This window comes from Centropristis striata, chromosome 3 (assembly GCF_030273125.1).
Source record: "Centropristis striata isolate RG_2023a ecotype Rhode Island chromosome 3, C.striata_1.0, whole genome shotgun sequence".
Classification (NCBI taxonomy): domain Eukaryota; kingdom Metazoa; phylum Chordata; class Actinopteri; order Perciformes; family Serranidae; genus Centropristis; species Centropristis striata.
The window spans coordinates 39,941,509-39,954,001 of record NC_081519.1 but is presented as its reverse complement, the minus strand read 5'-3'; the positions used below and the strand labels follow the sequence as shown (position 1 = coordinate 39,954,001).

Sequence of the window (12,493 nt, the reverse complement as noted above, 5' to 3'; positions counted from 1 at the left end):
AGCAAATAATAAAAACAACCATTTAGGGGTTTCGGGGGCATATTTTAATGACATTTTGTAAAGAAGAATAAAGGTTCTTGTATGTTTTATTTAAGGCATCTTATTTTGACAGTCTTCTTGTAAGTTCTGTGGTGGATTCTGTCAACACACTGTGCTCTTATTTTGAAAGTTGCATGTGTTTAGCAACAGGGAGTAAGTAGCTTTTTGTGATTAAAACAACTTTAACCACTACATCAAGAAGTAGGAACGTTGCCAATATCATGATATGCATTTTTTTTTAACCATAAAAAAAATATACCGATATTATCGTGAACGATACGATATGGCACACCCCTAATTGATACCTGCCTTGACTTCTACTGTTTGGTGTCTAAATATCAAAATAATCAAATAGCCTTTATTGTCATTATACTACTATACTACTATACAACAAAATTATGAGTGTCACTCTTTTATAATATGCCAAATGTAAAAAAAAAAAAAAAAAAACGCGTCTGGATGGTCGGTCAAATGCTTGTTTGATTCATAATCCTTGAAAACACCTGAATTTAAATGTGTTGTTTTCAAAGTTTCACTGGTTTTGTATGATTCCAAGATTAGTTTTAAAAAGGTGACACATATTGTGTTTTAATTTATCACCGTTCTGTAAAATGTGGTTGTTTGTAGTGGAATCACATCTTATTTTATCTGATGAAGAGGTGAAGTAAGCAGTAAGCTGTTTATACTGTATGTTCTATACATATATGTATATGACTCATCATGATTTAGGACTTTAAACAGCAGCTGTGTCTGTTGTATTCAAACCATTTAATCAATATTATTTTTCTTCTAAACATATTGGCTGCAAAGATTTATGTCATTAAATCAAATCAGGACTAATCTGTCTTCAGCTTCAAGTATAATAATGTACTGCAGCTGTAATTCTGTAAACTGTATTTAAATGTAGAAGTCCTTTTTAAGCTTTCATGGTTGTTGTTGGTCTGTGTATTAAAGTTTTTTGAGGTCAACAGCAAATAATTCAAATGCTTAATTTAGTGAATAATTAAATCTTTACAAAATCAAATTTGCAAAATAGGAGTTATGGCTCCAGCTGTACCCAATTCCCACAACTGGCGCTGATTAATTCATTAAATATTGACAGCAAACTGTTTCTGCACCTCAACAAATGTGTGTGCGTGCTCTGAAATAAACAACAATAATCAAGAAAACGGTAACACTTTACAATAACCAACTAAGTAATGTTTATAGATGGTTTGTAAACCAGTGATTGACCATTTACAAAGTGCTATACATATTTAATCGTTAAATGTTTTCAACCAATTTCTTAAAGGTATATGAATCATTTCAAAAATCATTAACATACTTAATATGGTGTTAAAATGTTATAATGAGTGCAACTAAAACTATTAATAAACTATTAATTATAATTGAATTGTTTGTTAATGGTAAAGTCACTATAAACTTACATTAATATACCATCTTATATTTGCCATTTTTTAAATGATTTAGATAGTTGAACATTAATAAATTATCTATTTACCATTCTAAATGGTCTATATACTGTTTATAAATTATGATTAAACATTAATAAACTATCTGTTTACCATTTATAAATGATGGTCATTGTAAAGTGTTACCAAGGAAACTGATAGGAAACTCAGCTAAGTGATTAACATTTAGATAAATGCAAAGTCACAATTGTGAAGTGAGTCATGAAACGAAAAACATGCATCCAACTGTTTTAATGCCATTGGTTTATGTGGGTAAAGGTTCAGTCAGTGTCTTTGATCCCTGATACCCTTTTACCTGCATGGTGTGGAAACAAGTTGGCAGCATTGAGAAGAGCTAAAAGGACAAAGTCATGGCTGCAACTTGCAATTACTTCTCACCCAGAAAATTATCACAGAGTGTTATCATACCACACAGGTTTACTACACAGTGCACTATAACAAGAAAAGAGGTTTCATTTTTATTGATTTAATGCATGCATGACTCCCGGCTTATTATGGTGTTAGTGTTGCGTGACTGATTTGTTTATTGAAACTTTTTTTTATCATCTGGCTCACAAAAAAAAAGAAGAATGATGTGTTGCTTGGCCTGCAGAGAGGAAAGGGAGGCGCTGACCTCATCCCAGACCCTGTGGATATTATCCTTTTATCAGATTTTGGTCTCACGCACATGCATGGATTACTGAATGGGCCTACTGGGCTCAGGCCCACAAGGAGTGGCCTACACAGGCAAAATGTCACTTGAGGAGACACATATTGACCAGGAAGAAATATAAAACGACTACAAAGACACACAAAAAGACTGCAAAGAGATGCAAAACAGCTACAAAGAGACCACAAGGACACTCACAATGACAATGAAAGAGGGCAAAACAACCACAAAGAGGCATAAAAGGACCACAAAGGACATAAAAGCAAATACAAACAGACACAAAATTACCTCAAAGACACACAGAGCAACGACAAACTGCCAAAGAACCATAAACTTTAATAAAACATGACAAAGAGACGAAAACTATTTCAAAGTGACACAAATACACACAAAACAACTACAAAGAGACACAAAACGACCAAACATACACACAGAACAACTACAAAGAGACACAAAAATGACCACAAACACACAACATGAAACAACCACAAACACAAAAAGATACAAAACCACCCAAAAGACACACACAACTACAAAGAGACACAATACGACCACAAACGCACACAGAACAACTACAAAGAGACACAAAACAGCATCAAAAACAAGTTAAAAAAGTGAAAAGTCTGTATCTTGGTGTTGTGTAGGAGAGGTGACATGTCTGTCCCTGCAGATACAACAATACTCTCTCTCTCCCTCACTGATAACATGTAATCAAACACACAATATGTTTTTACTTTATTATTTATGCTTGTGGTTTGCTGGTGTTTTGAATTGTTGGATTAAAATGTCCTACTTTTTGAAAAGTAAGGTTTAAGATTGCACTGAAAAGTTGAGTGTGTTTCCTTGAACTCGAAATTCCATTGACCTTTTACGGTTTTTAGGTTATGAAAAATAAAAGAGAAATGGACAGGGATGTTTGACAAAGACTAAAGATTGTAGAGTTACCAGTTACAAGAACCCTTGAGAACCAGAGATTAGCATTTACTGATGTCATGTTACCTTTACACATCCTTGTTCCTGGTGTGGCTTCAGACGGGCGTGGTCAAAGTCTGACTCTGGCTTTACCGGAGGAAAGGTTGCAACTTACAGCACGTTTAAACAAATATAGAAGATAGTGAGAATTTTACAACTCAAGGACTTAGCCTTCATAAATATCCATGGCCATTTTTACAGAAACTCAACAGGTATTCCTCAGCCCACACTGTAAAAAAAAAATCTGTTTAATTTACGGTAAAATACCGGCAGCTGTGGTTGCCAGAACATCACCGTAAAAAATACAGTGAGCGTATGTAAATGTAAATATCAGCAAAAACTGTAATTTATACAGAATAATCCCATTACTTTTAGGATAATTGTTTCATCGTGGTATTTCTCCATTAACTTTACATGAAAATTTTATATTTTTACAGCAAAACTGTGTTCTACAGTTTATGGTGGTAGAATTTAAAGTTTTATACTATTCTTTGATTTACAGTAATTAAAAGTATCTACTACGGTGATTTACAATATTTAATTTTACGACCTATTTCTGATGCAATTTGACAGTTTTTTACTGTAATTTCAACAAACATTTTTTACAGTGCATGATGATCACTATTATACTTTTAATAATAATAATGAGATAGTAGGTTATATTGAGAAACAGTCCTGAACTTTAAATTAGCTTTCCCTTTCAGTGGGTCACTGTTCGGCCCTGATCTGTAACATGACCTTGCAGGTGTCTCTAGCCAGAGACAGGGGGACATGAAAGGCCATAAAGAGAGAGGAATGTCCAGCTGGGGAGCCTGGAGATCGGCCAGTCCGGCAACGTGCAGCAATGCCAATGTGACCCAAAACTCTCCATTCACTCCAGGAAATATTCAGATCCACTTTGTTACAAACATGGAACTGTCAAAAATCATTTGTAAGGATTTATTTATTTCATTATTCTGGGATTTCTTAATAATTTCCCCAAAAATGTATTACTAATTGTAGAGAAGATATATACATGGTTTAGCTGGTTTGCTTTCAGTTAGTTAATTACACTGTAAAAGAAATTAAATCAATAAAAAATTGGTAAAAAGTCACACTTACCGTCAAATAACACTAAACGGCTGTAAGTTATTTTACAAATAATTTATTTAAAAATACTATAATAGACAGTAAATATCTCTGTTTTTTAAAAAACTTTTTTTTTTAACTTTAATATGACATTAAGTGCTCATCAACCATTGCTGGCAGTTTTTTAACGATTTGTTTAAAAACTATGTATACATATACTATATATATATATATATATATATATATATATATATATATATATATATATATATATATATATAGATTAGGGCTGGACTATATCAAGAAAATCAAATGTCAGATTATTTTTGACCAAATAAATCTATATTTATATTGCAATGATATTTTTGCAATGATATTTACACTATGGGATTTTTGATAAATAATCATCAGTAGTGTGGAAAGACAACAGAACAGTCTGGAAGGTTGAGAAAATATGATATGATATAATAAATATGACGCAGCTTTTTCTGGCAAAGATAACTCTTCCGATATCCAAGGTCCAAGATGATATCAACTCTCATTAAATTATAAATAACTGTAATTGCTCAGCACTAGATCAACTGAACATGACGAGTTGTGGAATTTGTCAACATGAAAACATATAATTCAACATACAAATATTTAAGTGTTAAAACAATACATGCACAATGAGTGAAAATATACTTTGGTTTAAATTAAACATTTCCTGTAGAACAAAATAAATAAAATTGTAATCTTCCTGCAATTAGCAACATATTACAAAATCTCCATTAATGACCCAAAAGACAACAGTATTTCATTATTTCTGCTTTAATCTGCAGTTCTCAAAACTGAGCAAAACTTCTGTGTTGCCTGCAGCGCTCTTTAAAAGCTGCATGGCAGCTATAACATAGCGCAGCAAACTTGGAAGAGGGTGTGTGTGTGTGTGTGTGCGTGTGTGCGTGACAGATATTTGTTCCTCATTGTTCCTCATTCCTGCAACAATCCGGTCAGGGTGGAAAAGTTTTGCAGCCTATCAGCACCCAGAGTCATTCCTGTCTGATTTCATGCTCCAAAAAGCCAAAGGGGAAACTTCTACAGTCATAAAAGGCCTCACAGTAAAGAAACAAAGAAAAACAGTGTGAATGTAGTTCCCTGCATGTTGCAATGAAGACTGCAGGTTAGTATTTCCTTATAAAGGGGACTCTGCAAACAACAATTAAACAAAGAACATAAGTTGAGCATTGCTGAATTAGTTTTCAAAACCTGAAAACTTTGCTTTCAAGCAATTAACCATACAACCACAAAAAGCATATTTTGCTCACTCCATAGCAAGTACAGAATCTTTTGAAGACATGTTGCTGCCACACTGTCGTAAAACCATTATGTAGACATGTAAGTCAAAAGGAATTCACACTGCAGTGCGCCCAACCCGACACACTGAGCCAAACACTGACGGGACTTTCTTGGAAACTCACTACACGTGTCTATTTGCTTACTTTAATGTAGACAGGAAGTCTTTATCGTGGTTCCCTGGGATTTTTTGTTTTTCCGCTATGGTGTAAGAACAGACTCTTATGATCTTTACTAACACAACACAAGTAGTTGTGCAATAGTCAGTGCAATAACCGCCTGTCCTTGACGGTGAGTGTCAATACAGAGAGTTTCCTGTTAAACTTCATAACTTAAAGGACCCATTGTATTAATCTGATAAAGTTACAGATATATTTATTGTATTAAATAGTTTGGAAACCTTAGTGGTTTTAATTTCACATGCAACAAAACAAGAATAACACATCAAAATGAGAGATCCATTTTGTGATTTTGTAACAACTCGTAGTTAATGTATTGGCTGTGTTACAGCTGCAGTAGGAGTGAATGGAGCTTTAAAGCCTTATCCTTTATTGCATCAGGGTATATGACTCATTTGCTGTACAGACCATCACAATAAGCTGATTCATAATTGATCAGTGTGCAGAAGTGTCACATAAGTAGTGTGCATGCAGTGCTACTGGGAAAAAAGGTAACCTGTAGTGCTCTTCAGTTTGAGGATCTAATCAGTAAAAACAGTGGACAAAAATTTGGGGCATTCAAGAAATGAATGGTTGAACTGCCTTTAATAATTCATGGTTATTTAATTGAAAAATTAAAAACATGACTTCGCATTTCAACCTTTAAGGCAGTCTTCAGGGCAAAATGGTTTGCTTTGGGTTGTTGTTATATATGATCAGTGTAAACAGGTGACATCACATGACAGACCTTGTTCAGCTGAGGAAACCTCACACCAAAAATCTCACACAATGTCTGGGAAAAATAACAATATACAACCATATACAAAACACCCTAAAACCTCTTTAAAGTACAGTTTAACACATGAGCAAGGCATCACATGACATACTTCAAAGGATCCAATGCAAATTAAAAAAGTCAACAGTCAAAAGTAGGATTATGATCATCATTATGAGCTTCTATACACTCAAACAGTGTGAAGAAAACCAAAGTGTAAATCTGTATACAGAAACTGTGTTATAAATACAATGAGACTGAATGGGCCTCCATAGACTTTAATAGAGCTGCAACAATTATTCGATTAATCGAACAATAATCGATTTTTAAATTAATTATCAACTATTTTGATAATCGAATAATTGGTTTGAGCCGTTTTTTTAAAGACAATAAGTCCAAATTCCCCAATTTCAGCTTCTTTAATGTGAATATTTCAGGTTTCTTTGTTCCTTTATGGCAATAAACTGATCTCTTTGGTTTGTGGACAAAACAAGAGATTTGGAGTTTTGGATTTTCTTGTGGTTTGGGAAACACTGATTGATATTTTTCAACATTTTATTGACCAAACAACTACTCGATTAAGCGTTTAAATAATCGACAGATTAATCGATAATGAAAATAATCGTTAGTTGCAGCCCTAGACTTTAATGTATTTTATAACTCATAAACAGGACCGGTGAGTTTAATGAGCATATTCACAGTTGATCCATGTGCAGCAGTGAGCATTTTGAGTTTTTAATGATAACTGTACAGTATACAGGTGGTGAATTATGAATACAATAGGCTGACTGGACCTCCATATCTTTTAATGCTTATTATGTTATCACTAATAGAGTGTGTGTCATCAAAACGTACAAACTATGAGTGTGTATATTGAAGTATAAATGGAGTCTGTATTGTTTGTGTGACAGACTGGGTCTCCATAGACTTTAATGCAATACACAGTATAGTAACGGCTGTAACAGCAATTCTACAGTTTCTTCCAGGAATGACTCAGGTCATGAATCCTTGGAGCCCTTTCTACATGCAAATGATTGCACGCGATGCATGCAGGCACATGGCCTCCACCTTTGAGATGAGCTGAAACAGTAAAACAGTCACATGATTACATTCCTGGAGGCCCCAAGGACCTGCAGTTCTCTGCCCTGATGGAAGCTGCAAGATAATGAGGTCATTGTCAAAGACAGCCAAAGCACAAGCCTGGATAAAACATTTTTAATAAGGCCATTCCCATTTAAATAACTATTTACATTAAGCATTTACCTAGTGTTAAATTAAGACAGCAGCCACAGCCATTTTTATAATATCACAGAGGTTTTTCTGTAAATCACCGAAAGCAGAAATGAAACCAGCTTGTGCATAAGTTTGTCTTTTTTGATCTATTTTAATGGGACTTTCACTTTTTGAACAAAATAAAAATCTTTAAACTACGCACAGGTACACCTCAAAAAATTAGAATATCATGAAAAAGTATAATATTGTTTGTCAGTCATTTCAGAAAGTGAAACTCATACATTGTAATTATCTGAGACACTGAGTTTGGGTTTTCGTTATCTCTAAGCCAAAATCATCAATATCACAAGAAATAAAGACTTGAAATATTTCACTCTATATTTAATGAATCTATATAATAAACGACTTTCACTTTCTGAAATAATTGAGACAAAAAATACTGAACTTTTTCACAATATTACATTTTTTTCAGATGTACCTGCAGATCATAGGACACAGACCCTAATAAAGAAGCTACTCTTTCTATCCTAATTCTTCGAAAGCCAGCAGAACACAGAGGGATGAACTGATCCTGTCACACCTCAAATTAAATAAATGTTGAATGATGACACTGCAATCCTAATAAGGGGTGTATTGTTTTCAAAACCCAGCTGCAACAAGGGGCGCTCCCTGAAAACACTAAGGAATGTTTAAAACTTTGAAATGTAATGCTGTTTTAATCAGCTTCATACCAGAACGCCACAGAGACACATGATGGCAAGGTTACAGAGGTTTCATAAGCAGTGTATTGTGTGTACGTGCATGTAGTCTCCGGCTGCTGAACCAGTTATCTGTTGTCTGTTTGTCGTCCATACACCTCTGCGCTCTCCATGTAATGAGGAAGTGACCTTTTGGAAAGAGAGTTAAAGCCCTAACCACGTATGCCTTCAATCAGTTGGGCTGTCTGGTTGATTTCTCAGTCGCCAGGGGGCTGATGGAGCCTGGCTTCCACACTAATCTGCTGTTTTATTTGCTCTGGCAGGTGATTCTGGTCACTCTCCCATTCAGACTGATTTCTGCTGCTGTAGTTTGATAAACGTCCAGTGCAACTCATGAAACTCAAGATCATTGTTAACCCATAAGAACCCATGGTGACACCCGTGTAACAAACCAACCTGGTCTCACAGAAATACGTGAAATAGCCACGGATTTCGCTTAACTCAAAATCCGTGGAATAGCCACGGAATCGCTCAAATTTCCGCGAAACTGACACGGATTTCGCTACAATGCAAGTTAAAGACAGTCATATCCCGTGGCTATTGGTTTGTTCCAAGTCACGTGACTTTCAAGGTTCCGGCGGTCAGAACAAAAAACATGGCGGACAGTTCTCTCATTTTTAGTGAAAAAATTAATATTTTGACTTTGTTTCTGCATAAAAATGGATTTTGATCACATTTCTAGCGAGAAATATATGTTTTATTTTCTAAATATTCACCCAGTGAATGTTCATAATCACTTTGTGGTGAAGATCTCGCCAGAAAAATATGACTGTCATTAACTTGCATTGTAGCGAAATCCGTGTCAGTTTCACGGAAATTTGAGTGATTCCGTGGCTATTCCACGGATTTTGAGTTAAGCGAAATCCGTGGCAATTTCACGGATTTCTGTGAGACCATATTGTAACAAACACTTTAAATCTTCTATAATCTCCCATATTCAGCTTTATGCTTCACCTTAACTCATTAAATCCCTAAGCGATGAATACTCAACACCCTGGTGTGGTGGTCATGTGACTTTGACAAGAAGTGACTTTTCCAAAATGTGGCTGTGACTGGAAACAGAAATATGAAAAATTTTAAAAAGCGTATTTTTTCTTACTAGGCTATGTTTCGATCCATTTAACAATTCTAATCCGTTAATGTCCTGTATTGCATTTAAGTTGTTCTGACCATATTTCCTGAACAAATTAAAGTCACAAATGTGATATATGTTGTGGAGATGCAAAAGAAAAAGGTACATTTGTGTCTCTGTAAGCAGAAAATGTGTCTAGTTTTTTTCTATTTTAAAATAAGAACTATCATAAACATAAATACCATAAACGCTCAATGTAACATTTATGTCACATCACAGATCTTTGACATTTAGGGGTAGTATTTTTTTTTAAAAAACATCAGAATTGTGTTCTATGTGGTCCACTTATAGAACACATCCTTTAAGGATAAAGTTCTTATGGGTTAAATTATGCAGTGCTGATCAGACATGAATTAAGATTCTGTTTCTGCGATGCTTATTTCTCTCTCGAAATGTTTTCGGAAACACATTTTAGTGAGAAATGTGAAAGTTCAAACGTTCATGACCTGGCTGTTTGTCACACCGTCTCAAGTTACATCATGACATTCAGTGCTAAGTCACATGCTCTGTTGCTCCCATTGGTTGGGGGTCACAATATTTAGTTCTGATTGGTTCAAGGTCTATTTAGTGGAAACTGATGGTTAACATTCCTTGGAAATCAAAAATGAACTGAGAAGTTCCAGATTGATTAGTCTGACAATGGCTGGTTCAGGCACCTTTGTTACCCAGATCAAATAGCTGAGTTTTTATGTCGTAGCACAAAACGTGAAAAACTCTTAAAGTTTTGTTAACCACAGAGCTTATTTTGGCTATATGAGTTTACTCACTTCTGGGTTTTAGGACTCATTCCTGCAGCACCCTATGGCAGAGAGACCAGATGTATGCCTGAATACTTAGTAATGATTAATCTCTGTATAATATCCAGTTTGAATAGTGTAATTTAATGATGCCTTAATCTCAATTTGGTAAATATTTAGATTATAACTAGACTTTTTGAAGCTAAGCTGAAGCCTTTTCTGCCAATGATATAACCCTGATTCCAAAAAAAATGGGATGCTGTGAAAAACAGAATAGGATTATTTGCAAATCCTTTGCAACCTACACCCAATTTATTACAGTTCAGACAAGATATCTAGGCTGAATTTTTTTTTTTAACTTTTTTTTTTTAGACGACCTCATGGACGACCCTTTAATTTGATCATTTTTTTCCTCATGGTTTAAACTCATGCCTTTTAACATACAAAGGAAACTTCAGATGACTTACTCAAGCCACATATTGGGACTTGATGTAAGAATACTGTGGCTCTTTGAGTGATCTTTGTCCTGTTTGAGCTGCATTTTAATGATGTATTTTACTGTTTTACTGTTTTCAGTGTGTATTATTTAGGGATTGGGAAGCCAATTATACATGAAGTTGGTTATCCAAATACTAACGTCCTTAAGCTTTATTAAGGAAACTAATTTAAACTAAATTTACATTATTTTTGTCTTTCTTGTGATATCAGAAGGTCTTTTCTTTTTATGTTTAATAGATCTACATTAATAAATCTACATTTTACACAATGTCCCAATCTTTTTGGAACCTGAGGTTGAACAATAAAGCAGCACTCCCTGAAACCTCTGGTAACTCTTATCCTTTCCCAAAAAATGTTCACTAAATAGATTTTTCTCACTAACAGACCTTTTATATCACCCATAACCATGTTGAGTGTCTTTTACGTGAGTGTGTGTGTGTGTGTGTGTGTGTGTGTGTGTGTGTGTGTGTGTGTGTGTGGTTTCCCATTGTGGGGTTTCCAGAGTGCGAATAAGCGTTTGTTACCAAGCAAATAAGCTGAATCATTCAATGTGAGAAGTATTTGCTCTTTCAACCTCAGCTGTGAGCCTGCTGCAGGTTTCACTGGTTTCACTGGTCCGTCTTTTGTCAGCACCATGAGAGTTTGGCTGCCTTGAAGGAACCAGTTGTCATGGAAATGCGTGGATAAGGGTGAAGCACCTGCAGCCAGTGGGGTCACGGAGATCACACACGAAGCAACCACCTCTCTTTCTCACACACTGTGTCACAGAAGCATGTTGATAATAAAGTATTCCATCAAAACACTCACATAACAGTGACAAAGCTACTGTTGAATGATCAATTAAACAAATACAAACCAGTTCAGTAAGGCTGTACAAAGTGCATGCAAACGTCTGTTGTGCACTTTGACTGAGAAAAACTGAGCGCCAACTCATAGTAAGATGGTAAATGGACTGCACTTATATAGAGCTTTTATTCAAAGCGCTTTACACTACAGACTGCGCTCATTCAACCGCTCACACACACATTCATGCTGCTGGCCGAGGCTACCAGGGCACACTGGTGGTGAATTAATTCATACACTGATGAACGCAGCATCGGGAGCCATTTGGGGTTCAGTATCCTACCCAAGAATACTTCGACATGTAGGCTGTGTAGTGGAAATTTTCTCTGCTGCTGGTGAAGAATGAAATAGAGGCGCTGTAGCTTAGTGGTCAAAGCGCCTGTCTTGTAAACAGGAGATCCTGGGTTCAACTCCCAGCAGTGCCTCAGATAAAGAAGTAGTCTCTTAGAGCAGAAAAGGATCTGGAAATCCTTGACTTAATTTGTGGTTTAGGCCCAGTTAACATGTGTCCTTTGTGATCCCATGACAAGAGGAGAGCTCAAAAACAAGTTTTAACTTTAACCATTTGACGTCAAAGATATTGCTTAGGTGGTGGGTTATCCCTGCCAAAACTATTAACCACAGCAAGTAAGTAAGAGTTGGTGTTATTTTAGGGAGGAATCATAGTAATATGTTGACTCTGATGTTTTGCTAGAGAACAAGGATAGAACAGGATGAGGAGGCGCTGTGGCTTAGTTGGTCAAAGTGCCTGTCTAGTAAACAGGAGATCCTGGGTTCAAATCCCAGCAGTGCCTTATTGCTTAACTGCGTGAATGCATACATTTATA

The 12,493-nt window shown here is 35.5% G+C and overlaps 2 non-coding genes across 2 annotated transcripts; both read left to right on the top strand.

Moving 5' to 3' along the window:
• Positions 1-12,018: 12,018 nt before the first annotated feature.
• Positions 12,019-12,091, top strand: trnat-ugu (transfer RNA threonine (anticodon UGU)). The gene has a single exon. It is a non-coding gene; the product is annotated as a tRNA-Thr (tRNA).
• Positions 12,092-12,386: 295 nt separating this feature from the next.
• trnat-agu (transfer RNA threonine (anticodon AGU)) lies at positions 12,387-12,460 on the top strand. The gene has a single exon. It is a non-coding gene; the product is annotated as a tRNA-Thr (tRNA).
• Positions 12,461-12,493: the final 33 nt, after the last annotated feature.